Source organism: Mesoplodon bidens (assembly GCF_964165515.1).
Source record: "Mesoplodon bidens genome assembly, chromosome: 2".
In the NCBI taxonomy this organism is placed as follows: Eukaryota; Metazoa; Chordata; class Mammalia; order Artiodactyla; family Ziphiidae; genus Mesoplodon; species Mesoplodon bidens.
Window position 1 is genome coordinate 136453411 of NC_138177.1, and position 23178 is coordinate 136476588.

The following is a 23178-nucleotide window of genomic DNA, read 5'->3' on the forward strand; positions in this document are numbered from 1 at the left end:
TTTTTTCACTCTGAACTTCTCAAATTTTTATTTGATTTCTTGGAATCCATGTGCTTATAAATGGGGGGGGATTTTCCTAGTAAGGCATCAAATGGAGAGAATTTCTTGAATTTTTAAGAGGGAAGACTTGTACCACAGGAAGTATGGTGGCTTCCTGAATTAAGTGAGTCATTTCAGACACAAAGGTTACAATTGGATAATCTCAGGCAAATGATAAAGTCATGCTAGAGAAGTTAAAATTCTTGGTGGTTAGAGGTAATTTGAACTGATTGAATGAGCACTCACCTAATGAGGCAGTGACTTCTAATGAAATGAGCTATAAACCCAGGTCCTAGGTTGTTTGTTCATTCTTTCATCCATCCACCCATCCAGGGAGAAATGTTCCAGGCAGACGGACAGCATATTCATCGACCCAGCAGTAAGAAGGATATTGTATATGGGAAAAGATAAAGATGTTCCATATAAATGGATGAGTTCAAAGGAGGAAAGACAGAGATGAAGCTTGTCTGTTAAGCAGAGGCCAGCTCTTAAAGGATCTTGTAAGCCTCACACTGAAGTTTGTCCTTTAGGAAAACTAAAGAGATGTAGACAAGGGAGTGCTTATGTTAATTCATCAATTTGTTTTGAAAATACTTTGAACATTTTGGGAACATATTTGGAGCTCTACACGTATTCCTTGTGTTTCAGTGATCCCGAGGTTGCCACGCAGGGCTAGGACTTAACTTTATTTCTAACCCGTATTATGACTCGGACAAGTTACCTCCTATTTCGGATCCTTAGTTTTCTCATCCATAAAAAAGAAAAAGAAAAGCAAGGGGATTGGCAAGCTGAGCCTGCCGAATAGATTTCCTTTGCTGAGCTGTTCCCAGAGGGTCAACCAGCCTTCACTAGGTGTGATTAATAAATTATAAAAGATAAACAGAGTGCCTTGAAAGATTTTATGTTTCTTATTTAAATTTTACCTGTCTTTACAGCCTGCTGGGAAGCCTGTCATTCAACCCTTAGCAATAAAACAGCCCTGCACGAATAAAGAAAAAATAAATCAGAAGCCAGTATGCTTTTAAACTCACTAAATGAAAGCCCAGCATGCATGCTGCCTCCTTCCAAATTAATCACTGGGTTAAATGTGAGATGCACACCCCAAATCAATAGCTGGTGAGATCTCCTGCCTATGCCTCAGGAAAATTCCACTTCCTTTCTGATGTTGTCACTTGAAATGTCAGGAAGTTTCCACTCATCACCCACCCTTGCAAAGGCCACCATCACCATACTTCGCATTTCCTGGCTGCCTTTCTTCAAAGGAATCAAGGCATCTTGCAGAGGGAGCCCACTCATTGTCACAGACTCTCCTGGAGCTTGAAAGAAGGGCTGTGTGCAGAGAGGAGAGGAGTGGAGATGTCTGCTTTAGACAGAAGAAAACTGAAGCATAAAGAAGCCCATGTTTTGTTCAAAAGTCCCAGTGAGAGAAGACTCATATATTCCCTTGGATGGCAACATAGCATAGTGGGAAGAACACGGGTTTAGAAGTTTGAGAGACATGGATTTAAATAAACCACTTCACGCTTTACCTTTTTAAGCTATAAAACAGAAGAAATAAAAATACTATATATTACTAGCTGTGTTAACCTTGGACAAGTTGCATAACCTCTCTGTGTCTGAGTGTTTTCATTTGTACGTGAGGTCATAAAGGTTAAATGTCCAGCCCATTGTCACTGCTCAGCACATGATAATAATGGGATATTTTCTTCTCTAGATCAAGGCTACATATACTTTCTCTACTCTTGAAGATTTGACCCTGCCATTACCTTCTCCAGGAGCCTCCAGATAGGGTTAGGTTCCTTTGCTGTGCTATTATAATAATACTGATAGTAATTTGAAAAACCACCATTTATTGATCACTTACTACATGACAGGTTCTAAGCCCTTTATTTGAATTAACTCATGGTCCTCATAATAACCCTATTAAGTAGGGGAAGCTATGTTCTGCATTTTACAGATGAAGACACTGAGGCACACAGAGTTGACATCACCTGCCTGAGATGTCATCAGTGGGAAGCAGGAGAGCTGACCTGTCTCCCTGAGCACCTGGGTTCCACCCTTTCGTGATTTAACAATATGACCATGACAATCCCCTTTACATGGCTTTCATCTCCACTGGATGTCAGGCTCCCCCTGAAACAGGGACTGAGTCTTATCCATTTTTGTATTCCCAAAGTCTAGCACAGAGTAGGTGCCCCTTGACTTTGAAATGAAATGCAACTGACTCATCATAGAAAGACAATTGACTACGACTATTTAATACCAAGGGCTCTAAATTGAGAAGGTGACTTCCAAGGTCAGAATACTGCAGAGCTAGACATCATCTCACACAGAAGGGATGCAGCCAGACTGGGACAAAGCAAAGACAAAAGCCGTGCAGATGAGTCAACTGAAAAAAAAATTATTAAAACCAGCCCCAAATACAAACCTCCACATAAACTCTTCCTTTAGCCACACAAGTGAAAGACCCTCAATAGATGCTTAATGAGGATGGTCTGGAAGTTGCCCTCAGAACCTCAGTGAATGGTGTGCATGGTTGACAAACACAATGATGTCAAATAAACTCCAAAGGGGAAAAATTTTTGGAGTTCTAATTCCAGAGTGTTGTCTCAGTCATTGTTAACAAATAATTTTTGCCTCACTGTCATATGGTCTTGAGTTGAAAAACTTAATGGGGTGTTGTTAGAAATGGATCTCAGGACTGAGTGGAACCCATTGCAGTCAAGATTCTGATGCTAACGGTGATGGCACAAAAGAAGAAAAAGATATATCCTGTAAACATATAGAAAGATGCTCAATTGCACTAAATCATCAAAGAAATTCAAACTAAGTAGTGAGATTTTTTTCAAGGTTTGCAAAAGTGAAAAAGATCAACAATATCCAGGGTCCATGAGATTCTGAGGACATGGGTAGATTATATCCAGTTAGTGGGAGTCTAAACTTGGAGTCTCCACCAAAATTCCATTTCCAGGACTCTACCACATAGATTTACCAGCGCATTGCTCACAAGTATATTTTCAAGCAAATTCACTCCAGCATCATTTGTAACAGTGAAAAACCAGAAGCTTCCAAAGTAGGGAAATGGTTTAAAAAATGATGGTATATTCATAGAATGGAATGGAAAGATGTGTTAAAATGGAAAGATGACCAGATTCTAAAAAATGAATGCTTGTCTGCAGGAGCCCTCAGGCAGTCTAGATGTGATTCTTTGCTCTGATTTGTCCATGATGGTGCCACACCAGATATATAGCTAAGTGATTATAAGGAATAGGGATAGGAAGGGAAGGAGCAGATGGGACTTTCCCCCCCCCCATTTATATCTGTAGCTTCCTCCCTTTCTTCCTTCCTTCCTCTCTTCCTTCCTTCCTTCTTTCCTTCCTTCTTTCTATCCTTTCTTCTTTCAGTATAATGAACATGCATTTGGGTATCAATATTACTTTGTTTGTTTTTGGTAAGGTTCTGGTGCCCAGTAAGGCAAAGCCAGACTTGTGATGAGGTTTAGTTCAATCTGATGAACTATGTGTTACACTATAATAAAAGTATGGACAAAGCCCCATGCTAATACAGAAGAGAGTGTAAAACAAAACAAACATCTTCCTGGAAGCACAGGGGAAGATGTACAGAAGAGGAGGCTCTGGTAGTTAGCCTGAACCTTTGCTGGGGAGGAGGAGCTGTCCAGGGGAAAACAGTGAAAGCAAAGCTTTCCAGGCAGAGGTGCACAAGAACCCAGGCCTAGAGCATGAAACAGGGTGGGCTGTGGTGGGTCTGTGGCTGGACTGACACCCTCGGTGCTCAGATGGTTTTCCATCCTGAAACAGTGCAGCAGGAGAAGCACAGTCAGAGGAGGGGTCTGAATTTAGTTCTAGCTGGGGAGCAGCCACAGAGGAAGAAGGCAAGAGAGATGGACGAATGGTTTGCACGTTGTTTTCATCTGACCTGCTGTGGAATGTGGCTCATAATTTATCTGCATGGGCAGCTATTGGAATGGACAAAGGAAACCCAGCCAGTGGAAATTCCTGGGAAACTGTCATGGGGCCCAAATAGGAAATGCCAGTCAAGAGATTTTACTGGTGCCAAGCTCAAATACCAGTGTTGGGAGCTGTGCTTCTCCAAGAACCATTCCTGCTTGTCAACCTTGGGAGAGACACTGGCAGATGTATATGGATAATAATCAGGGTCCCATTGATACTATCCTTTCCAACCCTTTTGCATTCACCATCTAACTTGATGCTTTAAGAAACTTTGAGTCAGGGATGATTATCCTCATTTTACAGATCTTGGAATGGAGGCTAAGGGAAATTTAGTGAGTTGCTCAAGGTCACAAGGCTAAGGGAGACAGGCTGGTATCATTAAGAATCCTTTGCTTGGGCTTCCCTGGTGGTGCAGTGGTTGAGAGTCCGCCTGCCGATGCAGGGGACACGGGTTCGTGCCCAGGTCCGGGAAGATCCCACATGCCACGGAGCGGCTGGGCCCGTGAGCCATGGCCGCTGAGCCTGCACATCCGGAGCCTGTGCTCTGCAACGGGAGAGGCCACAGCAGTGAGAGGCCCACGTACTGCCAAAAAAAAAAAAAAAAAAAAAAAAAAAAAGAATCCTTTGCTTTTGGAATGATACAGGCTTGTTTTAAAATCTTTATTCCATGAAGTAGTGATTGCATACTCACTACTTGGTATGACTTTGGGTAATTTACTTTCCTCTCTGAGTCCATTTTCCTATATGTGGAATGGGGATAACTTTATCTACCATACAGAACTGTTGGAAACATGAAATGAGACTATATATGCTGCCCACGTGCTACCAATTTCCTCCATCTTTAGGACTCAAAACTAACTTGGTGTGGAGGGGGCAGCAAAGACACCCTGTTAAGACATTCCATTTTCCAGCCTCCCTTGCACTGGGGTGTGGCCGTATGATGTAGTTCTGGCCAATGAAATGTAAGCAGGTGTCTCTAGAAAGGGTACCTGGTCCTGAATAAGAAAGTTAAACCTTTTTGGCAAAAGCCCTTCTTCCCCCCTTCTTCCTTCTTGGCATGGAAGTGCATTCCAAGGAATAGAGAATAAAAATGGAGATTCAGCAGCCATCTTGGAAAGATGGAAGAGCTTGCACCTCTCCTGGTATTGTTGGGCTGCTTTTCCCTGGACTTCTCATTGCTTGAGACAAATTGACCCTGGTTAGCCTAATCAGTTTGCAGCTGTCTGTATTCCTAACTGATGGAATAATCTAGGCTTTGACAGACCATACATACCCAAATAAATGGTAGCCATTTTGATTAGAGCAGGGACCTTTCTCAGAAACGCAGGCGGAATTTAAACTCCTGTACCTAACTCACAAAATAACATTAACTTGCTCAACCGTCCTCCTCCCCTCACACTACACAGTGTTCCTTTCTCTGTTCTCTGCTTTGCTCACCTCCAAAGTTGGGTGTGTAGGACTCTCCATCTGCTGACCAATCTCAGCTCAAATGAACATATATAAAATCCCTAGCACAGTGCTTGGCACACAAGCATGAAACAAATGGGATTTATCTGTCTTGAGTCAGGGGTTTTAAACAGCCTCAGCAAATAAGAATCGTCTTACTTTAACAAATGCATGTGAGTTTAACTTTAGAGGGTCCGATGACCTACAGGATAAAGAAACTCAAGCAGCTATAGCATGAGTTTCAAGGTCCTAACTCCTGCCTACAGCTCTAGACTCCTCCTGCTAAGTTCCTAGATAACGTCCTTTCCCCTGTTTCCATTTCACGTAGAGTTTTCTCCCCTCTGCTTAGCGCTCATCTGATAGTAGCCACTGTGTTTGCCTCTCCCTCTGAAGGTGAGGCTTGCATCTCATTTATCTTTGACTCCTTGGTAACCCTGCACAGAGCAGTACTCAATGAATTACTGATGAATGAATAAAGGAGTTACCAGTCAGTACCTAGAAGTCTATTCACATGGAGGTCTTAGCTTTTCTCTGAATGTGGATGAGCATTTAAATGCCTCAGTAGTTTTGCACCTGCTATTCATTTTACTTGGAATTCTCTTCCTCCATTTCATGCCTGTAGGACTCCTACTCATCCACATATACCCGCCTCAATCATCACCTCTTCCAACTCTCTCAGATGTTCTCTCTTAAGGAATCTGACACTGAACTTTACTATGGCATAGGACTTGCTGTTTGTTATTATGATCATTTGTCTACATGCTTCTCTTCTCTGCCAGTCTATGAATTCTTGAAAACATTTAGTCATTTTTTTTCCTGTCAATTGTATTCAACATAGGTCCTGGCTTAGAGTAGGTATTGAGAATTTTGGTGAATCTAGTTACAATTTTGAATTTACACAAAATTGTGGCTTTGAGTTGTTGCCCATCCTTACCCCTGTAATGAGCTTATAACATCAGGTAATGTCTTTATTTGGTAGCTACTGTGGACCAGGCATTATTATTGTCCATGCTGTTAGTATTTAAATGATAGGTTTAAACTGAGGTGATGGTCCCTTTGTCACAGTCACTGGGGTGACTGTCTGACACACAATGCATTCTTGGCTCTAAGAATCTTGGAGGACCCCAGTGACCCTGTCTGTATTGTGACCCCCCCACCCTACCCCCCAATAAAGACATGAGAGCTTGACCCAAGCTGGCCCAATCAGATTCTCTCTAACAGAAATATGAAATTTGGAATGGATTGCTGAAGAGCCTGGGAGTTGTTGGAGCTGAGTCACATTTGTGGCAGTCCTCCAGGGTGAAAAGCCATGAAGAATTTCGAGATACCAGAACTGCCTTGGGTTCTCCTATCTTGGTAATTCAGCATTTCCTTTGATTCTCTGAGACACCCCCCAGCATCCTTCCAATAAATTTCCCCTTTGCTTAAGCTAGACGAAGTCTATTTCAGAAGCTTATAAGTTAAAAAGAAAATCATAACCAATACAGTACAAATCCCCCCAAAATTTCCTGCTTGGTCTCTGAATTAAGATTTGTATCAGTTGCAAGTGACAGAAAGCCCAATATAAGGTTACAAGTTTATTTCTCTCTCAGGTGAATGTAGACAACCAGAACTAACTGCCTGATCCTCAGGCACAAAGTTCCCTCTATCATGTTGTTCTGCCAATCTCAGGACAGAACTTCCATCTCATGGACCAAGATGGCTTCTCAAATTCTAGTCATCAATCCAGCATATAGGAAGGAGGAAGACATACCCCTCCTTTTAAAGGTGTGCCCCCCCCAAAGTGGAACACACTATTTCTGCTTCTATTACATTGGCCAAAATGTAGTTATATAGCTCCCATATGCCAGCTATTTGATTCTCCAGACCCACTGCCTACTCTTCTTCATCTGCTCTCTGCCATGGGAGGCTGGCCTGTGGGACCTCACCAATGGGAGATGGTAACCTCTGGTTTTTATGGTTCTAGTTCAGACAATAGGGGCTCTAGCAGGAGATAATAAAAAGGAAAGAAAAAAAAAAAGAAGAGTGAGATCAGGTATTTATTTCTCTGGATCCCTCCTTTCAAGGTTACATTGAGTAGGCTCTATCCCTCAACTGAGGGTTATGATCCTTGAAAAAGAATTGATTTTGCCTGCCTCTCTCTTTTTCTAGGCTCTGCTAACTGTTCCCTCCCTTCATCCCATTAGGCACCGAGGGAGGTAACAGCCTAGCTGCTGTGAGCACTAGATTACTGCATTATACTTACAGTTCCTCCATACCCAAACTTAGTAAATAGCCCCTTAATAAATAAATCCTCTTTGGCTTATCTCATTTTTAGTATGTCATCTGTTTTCTGTTGGGACTTTTACACATTTACCTAACTACAAGGTTTTTACTCAAAATTGAAGGTTCTATTACCAAAAAAGGAGAAGAGAACCCATATTATGGAACAGCTAGTAGTCTTGACCATGGTCCCATCAGTCTTTCTTGATCAGTTCTTAGGTTCACTTTTTGTAGGTTGAACCTCTATCCTTCAGTCTTGATATCCATAATGCAAGGAAATCACCATCTTTCTTACCCAATACAAGACTGTAAGAATATACAGATATGCCTCTATACATGGGAGAGTTATAATTACTAATAAGTTATATTTGATCCAGGAAGGGTAGTAAAGTCAACACAGGTTTAGGGAATGTATCAATGGAATGATGAATCTATGTTTATAGTTTTTTCAGCTGCAAAATTGACATGTTGTTCCACATAGTGCCTAACTCCTTTCTAGTGCTGATCTCCAAGTATTATTTTGTCAGCTCTATGTCACAATTTTCCATGAATCATAGAAAGAAATATGGCAGAACTCTTGAGCTGGACATATAGGGTCTAGAGCAGATAGAGGAATGAGACAAACCCAGTAAGGTACCCAACCTGGTAATCCAGGCAGAACCAGGGGAACAGCCAGGAGTATTGGCTCACACACATTCTGACTGTTAGAAGAGGCAAGAGATAGAAGGCAGCTTAGCAGACAGGAAACAATCTCTAACACCCAGAGGAAGTGCCTAGGCTCAGGTAACCAGAAGGTTGGAATCACACACATGGCAAAAAAATAGTCAATTCAGACAGAAACAAAGAAATCTGCTATCCCTTAATAGAATGCTTGAGTCATCCTAGTCAAACTCCAGGTGCTGTCTTTGGTTCCTCCCTTTCCTTACTCCCCATATCTGGCCACTCTTTAGGCCCAGTTGATTATACCTTCTAAATATCTCTCATTCATCTACTTATCTTGGTTCCCATTTCCAATAACATATTAGGTCCAAAGCGTCTTTTGCCTAAATTAATGCTAAATCTTCCTGATGGATCATTATTTCCCTCATACAGCCCTGTTTTCCAAACTGAAGCCCATGATATTTTTCTAAAATACAAATTAAGCTATTATTCACCTGGATAAACTATTCAATAGTTCCTCAGTTCTCCTAGAATAGAATTAAAAATTTTAATAAGACCTTATATTACCCAGCTCCTACATCTTGTTTTAGCTTCATCTCACCTCACTCCTCTTCTTCCCACTTGACACTCTGAAATACATGTAATTCCCTGAAGAAATTTAATAGGCTTTTTCATGTATGTGCTTTACCCTCAACTCCTCCCTCTTTCTTCATCTGATGCATTCTTACTCATGCATCAGGACTCCACTCATAAGTCATTATTTCCTATAAACAGTCCACCTTGATACTCCTACCCTCACTCAGTTTGGAATAGCTATCCCTACTTTGTGTTCTCATAACCCCTGGGATTATCTTTACTGTATTACTTATCATGATGTATGATTATTTCCATGTTGTCTGTTTCTCCCCGGTCTATGAGTTTTTTAAGAACAAAGGCTATATCTTATTCATCATGGTATCCTCAGTGCCTAGCACAGACAATGACAAAGATGGTGCTCAAAACATGCTTATGGAATAAATGAATGCGGGAACAAGGCCAATCGTGTGTAGAGTGGGATTATCTCTTTCCTAGTCTTAGACACCATACTTCCTTTAATGCAGACTAGGATGGTTTTCACATTTTAGACATCACTCTTTGCAAATGTTGTTTCATTTTGCTATTGTAACATGAATATCTCTGTTTCCAGTCTTGAGGTTTACCCTTTTCTCTAATGTACAAATAAAAGTGCAATAGCTGAACTTCTATGTCAGGCCATGATGGAGTGATAGGGTCCAGACATATTCTCCCATCATAAACAATAAGAAAACTGGAAAAAACTATACAAAACAACTGCTTTCAGACATTGAACGACAAACAGTATGGTATTGTGATTCCCAAGAAAAGGTAAATAAGTGAGGTAAGCCCTTGGCCTTCTGCCTAGAATCACATTCTGGATCTCACTGCAGGCAAGGGAATCCTAAGCCAAACACAGTGGCCTCACAAAGTTGAGAAAACAGAGATCAGAGATCTGTGAGGCTGAGGTGACCCAAAATTGTAGAGCAGAGTTTCAGAGAAAAGAGAGCAACATAGAAAAAGTACTTCAGAGTCTTTGCTGAATATTAATTCATGTATGCCTAGGATATAACTCCACGAGACCAGGTGATAGATGACTGGGGAGCTGTAGGCTGAACAATTCACAGAGGTCACAGAATTGGGAGACTCCAACCACTAAGAGTAGAAGGTCCTCATAGATCATCTGGGACATTCAGTAGGGACCAGAGAGGTGTGATGCCTTAATAGAGGGTTAAACTGTCTCTAGACTTGCCCCAAAAAGTCTTAAAAAGAAGTCTGGAAGGGATCAGGCTGATCAGCAAGTAACTTTCCCTGCTAGAACAAAGCTCAACACTCTTTAAAGGATAACCACAAAATCCAGACCCTCAGCATAAAACACAATAGTCAGTATCCACTAAAAAACAAGTAGATATGCCAAGAGGTAGGCAAATGTCATCTACAGTCAGGAATATAAAAACAGTCAATAGAAACAGACCAAGAAGTAATAGAGATGATAGAATTGCAGAGAAGGACTTTAAACAGCTCTTAAGTTATACGGAATTATTATAAACATGTATGTAGTGAGGAGAGAGATGGAGGATTTTAAAATAGACAAAATGAAACTTCTAGAGATTAAAAAATATATATGCTAATGAAAATGTCTGGAAAGATTAAGAGTATATTATATGTTGCAGAAGAAAATATTAGTAAACTTGAAGACATGGTAATAGAAGCAATCCAAATGAATCACATAGAAGAAAATAATTGAAAAACATAACTAACAGTGTCTTAGTGACATTTGAGACAATTTTGAAGTGGTTTAACAGAATTACAGGAGAGGTTAGGGCAATGGGAAGTAGAAAAATATTTGAAAACATAAGAGTTAAAAATTCCCAAATTTGATGAAAAATATAAGCTCAATGAGCCTCAATCAAGATAACAAAGACAAATCCACCAGGGCACATTATACCAGATTTTCAAAAACAAGTGATAACGAGAAAATCTTAAAAGTAACCAAAGAAAAAAACACACATTATGTGTAGAGGAGCAAAGATTAAAAAAAATGATTATAGACTTTTTATCTGAAACTATGTAAGAAGACAATGAGACACTATAGTTAAATTGCTGAATAATAGAAGAAGAAAAAAAACAAATGTTGACCTAAAATTTTATAGCCAATGAAAGTAGTCTTCAGAAATGAAGATTACATAAAGACTTTCAGACAAATATGAGCTGAGATCATTTCTTGCCAGAAGACCTGACTATAAGAAATATTGAAGGATGTCCTTTAGACAGAAGGAAAATTTCAACAGATGAAAACTTGGATGCAGAAAAGAAGTGAAGAATGCAAAGTATGGTAAATGTATGAGTGAATATACAATACCTTTTTATTTCTTAATTTTTTTTCTTACTTTTTGGCAGCACCGCTCAGCATGTGGGATCTTAGTGCCTTGACCAGGAATTGAACCCGTGCTCCCTGCAGTGGAAGCATGGAGTTTTAACTGCTGGACCACTAGGGAAATCCCTATTTCTTAATATCTTTAAAAATAATGGACTCCTGGGCTTCCCTGGTGGCGCAGTGGTTGAGAGTCCGCCTGCCAATGCAGGGGACATGGGTTTGTGCCCCGGTCCAGGAAGATCCCACATGCCATGGAGCGGCTGGGCCCGTGAGCCATGGCCGCTGAGCCTGCGCGTCCAGAGCCTGTGCTCCGCAGCGGGAGAGGCCACAACAGTGAGAGGCCCGCGTACGGCAAAAAAAAATAAATAAATAAAATAATGGACTCTTCAAAGAAAAATAATAACAATATATTCGGAGATTATAATATATGTAGAAGTAAAATATAGAACAAAGGACAGGAGAGAAAAATGAAAGTATATGATATTACAGTTTTTATATGTGAAGTGGTATATTATTTGAAGGTAGATTGTGGTAAGTTATAGAAACATACAGTAAATACTACAGCAGGAGTTGGCAAACTTCTTCTGTAAAGGTCAGATTGTATATAGTTTAGGCTTGTGCGTGAGATGATCACTGTCACAACTACTCAACTCTGCCTTTATAGCATGAAACTCCTTAGCTAGATAGACAGCTATAGACAATACACAAATGAGTAAGTTAGGATGTGTTCCAATCAAACTTTATTTATAAAAATAAATAGTGGGTCAGATTTGACTACAGGTTGTATTTTGCTAACCCCTGCCTAGAGCAATCACTGAAAATAAAATAAAATGGTAGACTAATAAGCTAATAATGGAGAGAAAGTGGAATAATCAATCCAAAGGAAGGCAGAAGAAGGTAAAGAATGTCCAAAGGACAGATGGGACAAATGGAAAACAAATAACAAGATGGTAGATTGAAGCACAATATTGCTAATTACATTAAATGTAAGTAGTGGAAACACTCAAATTGGAAGGCAGATACTGTAAGACTAGATTTTAAAAAAAGCAAGCCTCAACAATACACTATTAGAAACCTCTTTAAATATAAAGGCATAGAGTAAAAGGGTGGAAAAAATATACCATGAAAACACCAGTCTTAAGAAATCTGGATTGGCTATAATAACATCAGACAAAGTAGAGTTCAGCAAAAACGATATGACCAGGGATAAAGTGGGATATTTCATAATGACAGAAGGGTCAATTCATCAGAAAGACACAATACTCCTAAATCCCTACCCCGGATCATCAAAATGCATGAAGCAAACCTGACAGAACAGAAAGGGGAAATAGACAAATCCACAGATTGTTATAACAAGTATAAAGAAATATAGCAGTCTTCAACAAAGGTATCAACCAACGTGATATTATTGATATTTATGGAACATTCCACCCAGCAACATCAGAATGCACCTACTTTTCAAGTGCACATGGAACATTTAACAAGATCTACCATATGCAAGAAAATAATACTTTTAAAAGTATTAAAGTCATGCGGAGTATGCTCTTTGACCACAGTAAAACTACATTAGAAATCATATTTCCAGACATATGTGGGGAAAATCCTCAAATATTTGGAAATTAAACAACACAGTTCTCTATAATTCATGGGTCAAAAAGTAATCACGAAGTATACTAGAAAAATATATTGTACTGAATGAAAATGACAACACACATCAAAGTTTGTGGAATGCAGTTAAGGCAGTGGTCAGGGAGAAATTTATGGCTTTACATGCTTATATTAGAAAATTAGAAATGTCCAAAATCAGTGATCCACCTTAAGAATCTAGAAGAAGAAAACTGCTTCAAACCTAAATACGTAGAAGAAAAGAAATAATAAAAATAATAGCAGAAAGCATGACATAGAGTAATCATCTTCGGGAAATCAATGAGTCTAAAAGCTGTTTTTTTTTAAACATAAATAAGTGGATAAATCTCTAGTAGACTCATCAAATAGCAGAGGAAGAAGGCCTAAATGATCAGTAACAGGAATAAATGAGTAGACATCATTACAAGTCCAACAGAAATTTAAAGAACAATAAGGTAATATTATAAGCAATCTTATACCAAAAATTCAACAATTTAAATGAAATGCACAAATTTCTGAAATATTCAAATTGCCAAAACAGATAGCAGAAGAAACAGAAAACTTGTATTCCCCTAAATCAACTAAAGAATTTGAAATTGTTATTAAAATATTTCCATAGATAAAAATAAAGTCTTCCAAGGTAAATTATATCAAACTTTTAAGAGAGAAATAATACCAATCCTACTTAAATTGTTTCAGAAAAGAATGGAGGAGGAAACACTTCACAACTCATTTTATAAGGCTAACCTTATCTTGCAATCAAAACCAAAGACTTTATAAGAAAAAAAAAACTAATATCCTTCATGAGATTGGTGTAAAAATCCTTTTAAAAAGTAACAAATAAAATCCAGGAATATATTTTAAAAGGGTAATATACCACATCCAAATGGGGTTTATTCCAGGAATACAGGTTTTGTTTAACATTTAAGAATTGGTTAATATAATTTAACATATTAATAGGAAAAAAGAAAAGTTTAATGGGTGCCTAAAAAGCATTTAAAAATTTATATTTATCATTATGTTTTTAATAATGAAAGAAAACAACTCTTGACCTAAGAATAGAAGGGAACTTCCTCAGCCACTTGATAAAGAGCATCTATGATTATAAATCAACTATACTCCAATAAAAATTTTTAAAAAGAGCATCTGTGAAAATCTTACAGCTAACATACGTAAATGTGAAAGACAGAATACTTTCATTCTAAGATCAGGAACAAGACCATTAACCTAGTAACTTAAATCCCAACACCAAAAAAATTTAAAATGGATCATAGATCTAAATGTAAAAGCTAAAACTACAAATTTCCAGAAGAAAACAGTGAGAAAATATTTGCAACATTCATGTTAGCAAATATTTCTTCAATAGGACACAAACAGTATAAAAACAATTAGATAAATTAGACTTCATGAAAAATTAAAACTGGTATTCCAAAGACACCATCAAAAGTATAATAAGGTACCCCACAGACTGGGAAAAATATTTGTCATAGATAATTCTGACAAAGGACAAATATCTAGCATATATAAAGAACTCTTAAAACATAAAAAGACAAAAAATATTTTTTTAAGTGAGCAAAAGCCTAGAACAGATACTTTCCAAAAGAAGATATAGAAGTGGCCAATAAGCATGAGAAGATACTCAATATTATTAGTCATTAGGGAAATGTCAATTGAAATCACAGTGAGACACCAGGACACAGTCATTAAAACGGCAAAACTTAGACTGCAATATCAAGTATTGAAAAGGATGTGGATTAACTAACATTTTTCTGTGTTGCTGGTGGTAACAAAACCAGTACAACCACTCTGGGAAAAAGGCATTTTCTTATAAAGTTAAACAGATACCTATATAACTACCCTACACCATAGCAATTCCACTTCAAGTTATTTACATAAGAGAAATGAAAACATATGTTCACACAAAGATGTGTACACAAATGGTCATAACAGATTTGTTGATACTATCCCCAAACTGGTAACAACCCAGATGACCACCAACAGGTGAATGAATCAACACATTTTGGTATACCATACAATGAGTCACTGCTCATCAAATCAAGCCACCAACCAGTCTACTGAAAAAATGCAACCACATGGAGGAACCTCAAATATCATCCTATACAAAAGTGTGTATACTGTATAATTCCATTTATATGAAATTCTAGAAGAGACAAACCTAATCTACAGTGACCAAAACTTGTTTGACAATTTTTTATGGCCAGGGGTGTGTGGTGATTGATTGATAGGATGGGCAGAAGGAAACTTTTTAGGTGATGGTGGCGGAGATCTTGACTGTGGTGATGATTACATGGGTATATACATTTGTCAAAAGTGATTTAATCGTACATGTCCAATGGGAGTATTTTATCGTATGTAAATGATATTCCACAAACCCCGGGCTTCCAGCAGTCTTCTCAAAGGTTCCAGAGGGAAGGTCCCTCGAGTGTCTGCAGATTGCCCTGTGAACCCCTCCTTCTTTGTTCTATGAATTTCCCCTCCACCTCAATTCTCACCCACTTTTCACTCTCACACCCCTGCTCCTCATGGCTGTTCCAGTTCTCTCTAGTTATTTCCCTGGAAAACCCCGGCATGCTCCTCTCTCCTCCGCCCCCAGTGCACTACCAACACAGAGCCATTTTGTATACAGCATTTTACTAAAGGTTTGGTGATGAAGTCAGGAAGTCACATCACAAGAGAGGAGACAAGGAAAGCTAAATGTCAGACAGCATATTGGTGGAGTTCATCATCCGCCCCTTGAAGGCAGTGACTCAGCCCCTCCTTCCATGGGGCTGGCCATGTTCCTTTCTCTCTCAAGTCCAAGCACTTAGACTCTGAAAGGGGCTGACAGTGGGAAACCCCCAAGTCCTACTATGTTGTAAAATTTAAAAAAATTTAAATCCTGTCTTTTTTTAACCTCTCTATCAAGATGAGCCTGGCACCTACCTTTGCAGAGTCCAAAAAGCCAATTAAAGTAATTTCTCAATCAAAATAGGATTTATTTCCTAAACTGAAGTTTTCCTAGATTAGTGTTTTTCACCTGGTATGATTATTAAAAATGCAGATAACAGTGTCCATGCAGATCCACCGAGTAAGAATTTCTTGGCCCAGAACCTGGGGATCTGAATTTTAACCAGCACACCACCTCACCAAACCTCTCTGCTTTGATTTTTTTAGGCAGTTTAAAACAAAAAAATTCCCCTTGTTTTGTGATTAATTAATGTTCTCAACATGTCTCTCAATAAATATGCTTTCAGTCAGGGGTCTCTCATGCTTGATTTCAGTAGTTGATACTTCAGTTGTACATACAGGACTGATTTCTCTCCCATTTTCCCTCTCCACAGCCCACCTTTGGACCAACAGCCCAGTGGAGCTGGAGGTGGAACCACGAAAATGCTTTTGTGTCATTGGCCTTCCTCTGGGTTCCCAGATGGTATTTAAGGCTGGTGGCCTGGGAAACATCTTAAAATTCCATAATATGAACTCTGTCTGTAGCTCCTTTAAAGCACGAAGTCACTCCAAACAATTATCACTGCTCTTAACCACAGATTATTGTGGGCTTCCCATGCCACCAGGAAGTTTTATGGCAAGCTCTGAAAACATGAATTACCCAATAGGATTTTTAGATTGGCGAGATCTAACTGAAGTTGTTAGACAAAGTTCTGGAAAAGCCGTCTGGGCATGTGCTTTGTCTAGAGCCAAGAAGCGCTTCGGGGAAACCTTGAAATAGCAAATGACAGAACTTTCCCTGAGGTTCCCAGATGTTCTCTACCAATTCTAGAAGTATGCCAAGAACTAAATTTCATTTGGGGGGCCTCTTATCAGCACACAGACAAAGATCAAATCTCAACACCGAACATGTGGCTTGATGTGAATAAAGTTTTCAAAGCCCTGTGTTTGCCATTTTGATAATTGATTACAGCATGATTCTCTCCCCTGCTGCCCCCCGCTCCCCGGCCCCCAGATCCTGCCGAGTTGCTTTGATCCCTTCAGGGGCTGTGAATGCAGAGAGTGAGGCATAGATGTATTAAACTCTGTCTTTCATCACAAGTCTTTCAGGGGCATGTTGTTCCTCTGCTCATGAACATTATGGTGTTTCCGTGGTTCAGATATCACTGAACTTAGTAAGCTTCCTTCTCATCTTTTAAATATAAATACTGTGTTTGTACTTTCCTATTTCAACTGTTGAGTCTCACTGAATTTAGTTGGGGTGTTGGTGTTTACTAACCATGAGGATACTCCCTTATGAACTCCCATAGATAATCACAGCAGACAGCATTTATTTTGTGCCTCTATGTTAATGCCACCTTATGTGTTCATTATGGCCTTCAATCCTCAGTAGAATCCTATGGAAAATATTCTATGTTCATCCTCATTTTGCAGATGAGGAGAGTGAGGGCCAGGAGGTCCACCTGCCTGACTACGGTGTTATACTCATTCAACAAAGATTTGCTGAGTGTCTACTATGTGCCAGGCACTCTGATAGGTGCTGAAGATACAGCATGAGCAAAGGAGGCGAGATCCCTACCCCGATGGGGCTTACGTTGTATTTCACCTCTATTATGGGAACTTGTGGTCATTTACCTAACCAATCTCTGTGGTGGAATGTTTCAACTCTTTCTGATTTAATGCCCTTTAAAAAAAAATCACACTGTGAGGGACAGCATAATGAATGATAAATGTATTTCCAAGCCTTTGCTTATTTCATGAGGAGAGTTTCCCACAGTGGGAATGATACAGTTGAAAGGTATGAATATTCCTTCAAGTTCTTAACACATACTGCCAAATAACCCTCAGAAAGGGTGTAACGCGATTTACACTCCCATCAACTCTAGCAGTTTCTGGGAATGTCCTTTTCACCACACCCTTGCCAACACTGACTATTCTTTCTTTTCTCTTTTTAATCCTGTGTATCTGATAGGCATCACATTCATAGCTCTGTAACCACAAACTGTACTTAGTTTTACTGAGAGAAAAATAGATGTCACTGACACAAACTAGTTGAGGAATGACAACTCATTTTAAAAACACCTCACATTAATAGAAAAGCCCCATGCTTCCTTCTTGGTGCATATGGATATGATTATTAAGCTATCAATTATGTCTGAGAAACACACAAAGTGCTTACTGATGTATAAATCTCTCTGTGGAACAGCTCATCTGCATTTCCACACTTTGTAACTAGGGAGCCTGGGATCAATTGCCTTTTTTGTGTGTGTGTGTGAGTGAGTACCTTGCCCACCCCTGAAGGACTCCAAAACTCTGCTGGAGGGACATTTGACCTGGCCCTTTTTAGAGGCTTCCTTGCACTGCCTCTCTTTATTAGATGTGGTTTCTCCCTTTTGGAGGTTTCCAGAGCACATTCTATGTCCCTTTGTTATGACACCTAACACATCCAGTCATGTAAAGTGTGTACTTTCCTTAGCTCTCTGGCTAGAGCAATAAGCCTAATGGTACCTGTCGGATAGATGTGCTGAAACAGCGCATATAACGCACTTAGACCAGCGCCTGGTGCAGAAATACCCTCAGCACATATTTGTCGAGTGAAGGAATGAATAATCAACACACAATAAATCTTGGATGCTGCTAACTGCTGACAAGTGTACATAGTATCAATCAGAGGGGACTTGTGGACCAGTGCAGGACCAGTGGCTTTTTCTCCAGAGATTACGATTCAAGGTCTGGGGTCAAGGCCCAGGAGTTAAGGTGGTCTGGATGCTACATCTAACTCAGAGAATCTTGGTTACTTGTGAGCTCTGTGATGGCAGGGACGATATGACATTCATCTCTAAATGACCCTGCATCGATCCACCCCAGTTCCTGACGTGTAGTAAGTGCCCAAGGACAGGTGATGTGAATTTCAACCTTGCTGTATGGAGGAGGCATTGTTTCCAGACTTACTAATATAAGGCAAACAAATGACTGATGGTTCTAAAATGTGTGTGGAGCCTTGTCCCTTCCCAATTATGATCTCAAAAATATAGCCACCATTGTCCTGGAGCAGAATTTCTCCTACCTCACGTTCTTCGATGCCCCCTCAGCAAAGCCATATTTTGAACACTTTCCTATGTGTGCCACTTTATTTGATTAAATCCTCATGGTAATATCCCTGAGGGGGGAAACTGAGGCTCAGAGAGTTTGTCACTTGCCTGAAGTCACATAGCAAGTCAGTGACCATGCTGGGCTTCAAACCAGGCATGAGTGACTGCCACACCTGAGGACGTTCCATACAGCTCAGCCCTGGGATGGAGGAAAGGAACTGGGAAACATCTCTTGGCCTGTTGGGGCAGGTGAGGCGCGGGAGCCATTGTCAGTGTTCGCGAGTGTGCATTGCCAGCAAATTCCTGATTATAGGTAATGGCATAAAACAGAGGAGGTTTTTCCCTTGTAGGTAGATATTATAAATATAGGATTGTAAATAACCCTGACTTCATCCCCAGCCAATCAGCCCCCACTGGTTTGCATGCTGCATACGTACAGCATGACTCAAAGGACCCTCAGGCAGTGGGTGGGTTAAAAATCAATCAAACAATAATAATTTTCATAAGTGAGAACTCCCTGGCTTCCCAGTTGGCTGTTCAGTTATTCGTGAGTCATGAATTTCCTTTTTAGGGTAATATTTACCATAGTGCATGGCTGGTTACAGGGAATACGTAATAGCCACTATCTGATGGGAAATGTGTTATTAAAACATTACCTCATGATAGATTTACCTGATAAATAATCCTTAGGATTAAACAAAAAGGTTGGGGAGGAATTCTGGAGGAGTTGCAGGGAACAGAAAAATGAATAGGAATAAGCCATGGTGTGGAGGTAAATAGAAAAGGGTTTTTCTGGAGGTGGGTATTGAAATAATCCTGACTCTAACAATTAGAATATATAGAGAGAGACAGAGACAGACACAAGGAGAAAGAGAGCATGAGGATGAACACTGAAAAAGGTTAATAAGTGCTTTTTTTTTGTATTGTTAGAATATGCAGGCACTGGGCTAAGTATCTTATATACATCCTCATTTATATTCTCATGAAAATCCTGGGGTCCACTCCCACTACCATCCCCATTTCTCAGATTCAAGCCAGTATTTTAAAGTGCTAAGAGCACAGACCCTGGAGAGAGAGTGTCTGAGTTTGCATCTCGGCTTCCTATTTACTAGCTGTGACCTTAATTTTTCTCTGCCTCAGTCTTCTCATCTGTGGAATGGAGATAATGGTAATTTTGCCCATCTTAAGGTTGTTTAGAGAACTAAGTTAATAAATAAAGCACTTGTAAACTCAAATTCAGCTACTATTTCAAGCTAAAGAATCTGAGGTCAGAAGTTAAATCACTTGCCCAATGTCACAGAACTACAAAGTGGCAGAACTGGGATTTGAACCCAGATCTGCCTGACTCCAGCCCCTGTGTGCTCTCAACCCTTCTTTGGCTGATGGGAGCAATAATGGTGGGGACTAAAGAGACACAACAGGGTATGTTTTTCTAAGACACATTATGCCAACGCCCACTGTTTGAGTCAACCTACCCCCAATTTATGGACCATTTTATAACCATAGAGTACAATCTAGAAGCAACCCTAGGGATCATCTCATCCAAATATTGCAAACTATCAGCTCAGGGACCCTTTCATTTTCTAGAGATGTGTTTTGTTTGACCTGCAGCATTGGTTGGTGCAGAGCAATGACAATTTTTGAATGAATTGCCAAAAGGAAAAATTATAACACTTCACAAGAAAACCCAGATTTATATCTTCTCTAGAAAACCTGGAAGATCTGGACCCATGTCACTCTGTGTAACAGTCAGTTGTACTCAGCTGCCTGTGAGTATATTCTCACCACGCACTACATCTCTTGCATCTGACCCACTTCACTCTTTTCTATCCCTATGACAGCCCATTGAATACAGGACCCAAGCTCCCTGAACTACCTTTCCTCAGACTTGTTGTCTTAGCTCAATGAATTTTTCAATGAGCTTAATGAGGGTGGAATCTTTGCCTACCCTCCAGCTGCCCCCCTCTTCTGAAACCTTACATTTATTCAAATCCCTCTGATAGAATGGGTCTCTGAGAGAACCAAGCTCCCTGAGAGTGGTCTGACCAGCAGAGAGTACTGGGGGACAGTTGTCTCACATGTCTTGAGATCTGAGGTCTCCCATCAGAGCTTCTCCTGTTAGACCAGCTTCACCAGGTCAGTGAGAACTTCCTTGTTGCTCTCTTCAGCTTCCTGGTGACAAGGAAGCCCAGGCTGTCCCAAGGCCTAAACTGGGCACTTGAGAAGCCTTTTACCTGAGGTTACCTGGTCCTGTTGTCTCTCTGCCTCTGGAAGTTTCAGGGTTTGTCCTCCACCACACAGTCAAGCCCATCTTGTTCAGGTGTTACCGAGATCACAGCGACGCTCAACTTGTAGGCTGAGTTTTCATGGGCAGGTGATGCTAACCTTGCTTCTAGCACAAGTTTGTCTTATTTAATCTTCATAACTACTCTGTGAGGTAGGTGTTAGGATCCCCATTTTACAGAGAGGAAAACTGAGGCTGAGAAAGGTTACTATCTTATCCAATGACAAATCTAATTCCAAAGCTCCGTGCTCTGTCCAGCAAGTATAAAAACTCAGATCCATAAAGTGGAGGAAGGAGCATGATGAATGCTCTGTGAGATCAGAGGTGGTCAGAAAAGGGAGAGATGACAGAGGATCATGAAGGCTCCATAGAGGAGTAAACTGGAGCAGAACCTTGAGAAACAGGAAGGTCTTTATGTGGGAAGGAGGATTACAGATGGAGGCCACAGTGATACAGTCTCAAAGATGGAAAAATCTTGGGATGTCTCCTTTAATTCAACTGGCCTAGGACATCTTTGTAGGAATGAAGAGCCAGAAAAGGCCAGATTATGGCAAAGAGAGACACCTGTCCTCCTCCCCTTCCTCCTCCTCTTTTTCCTTCTGTTGTCGAGTCCTCTTGCCATAGACAGGCTCTGGTGTGAACACTGAAGGAGGTAGCCCACTGTAGCAGAAAATGCATGGGTTTTTGAGACTGATCACAGCTGGAGTGAAAGAGTTGAGAAGTATTCATGTGGAAGGGGACATTTGACCAGGGACTGGAAGGACAGATGAGGTGTCAGCACTCAGAGATGAGGGCGAAGGGCAAGCCAGTGCAAGCAAAGAGACAGGGGCAAGAATTTAACAGGAACATTTGGGGAACAGTGACTAATTTACTCTTCCTGAAATGGAAGGTGAGTGAGGGGGGTGGGGTGTGGAGGGGGTATAAGGCAGGCATGGTAGATTTTTGGCACATGTCAAGCTAAGGAGCTCTTATCTAGTCTGAAATACAAAGGGAAGCCTGGAAGGATTAGGGGCAAGGGAGTGATATTGATGTCTAGGACAACAGTCTGCAGAATGGATGGAGAAGAGGCAAGGAGAGACTGGAGACAGATGCCAAATAGAAAGCCAACCCAAAATTTCATTGAGATGTGGTGCGCATGTGAATTAGGATGGTGGCCGTGGGAACGTAGAGTTCTTCACACCTTGGGCATCAGGAATATTGTAGCCTGGTTGTAAATAGGACACGTTCCTGTCGTTATCATCATTGTCATTTTTGTTGCTGTTGCCCTCTTCTTCCTTCTCCTCTTCCTCCCCCACCTCCTTCTCCTCCCCTCCTCCTCCTCCTCCTCCACCTTCTTCTTCTTCTTCTTCTTCTTCTTCTTCTTCTTCTTCTTCTTCTTCTTCTTCTTCTTCTTCTTCTTCTTCTTTCTTCTTCTTCTTCTTCTTCTTCTTCTTCTTCTTCTTCTTCTTCTTCTTCTTCTTCTTCTTCTTCTCCTTCTTTATCTTCTTCTTCTCCTTCTTCTTTTTCTTCTTTTCTCCTCTTCTATGACTATTTATATTGTAATAACCCTTCAAGATTTACCTTCACAATCATTTCTTCATGTGATTGTTTTTGAATTTTGAACTTTTTCAACTCTGTAAGAATTAGAATTGAATTCTGCTGGGAGTAAGAGAAGCCCTCAAGTAATTATAAAGCTTCTTTCTCTCTCCTGTCAGGTGAGCATCACAAGCCTAGGGCAGCCATCCCCTGATTGTCAAAACTGGGCTCTTGCTGTCTTACTGCTCTGCCATCCTCAGCTCACACCTTCCACCTCATGATTCAGGAGGGCTGCTCATGCTGGAATCATTAGATCTGTTTTTCAGGCAAGAGAGTGGCAGAAGAGGATACTTCCTGGAATTGGCACATTCCAGTTCCGTTTACTTCTGATTAACCAGACCTTAGCCA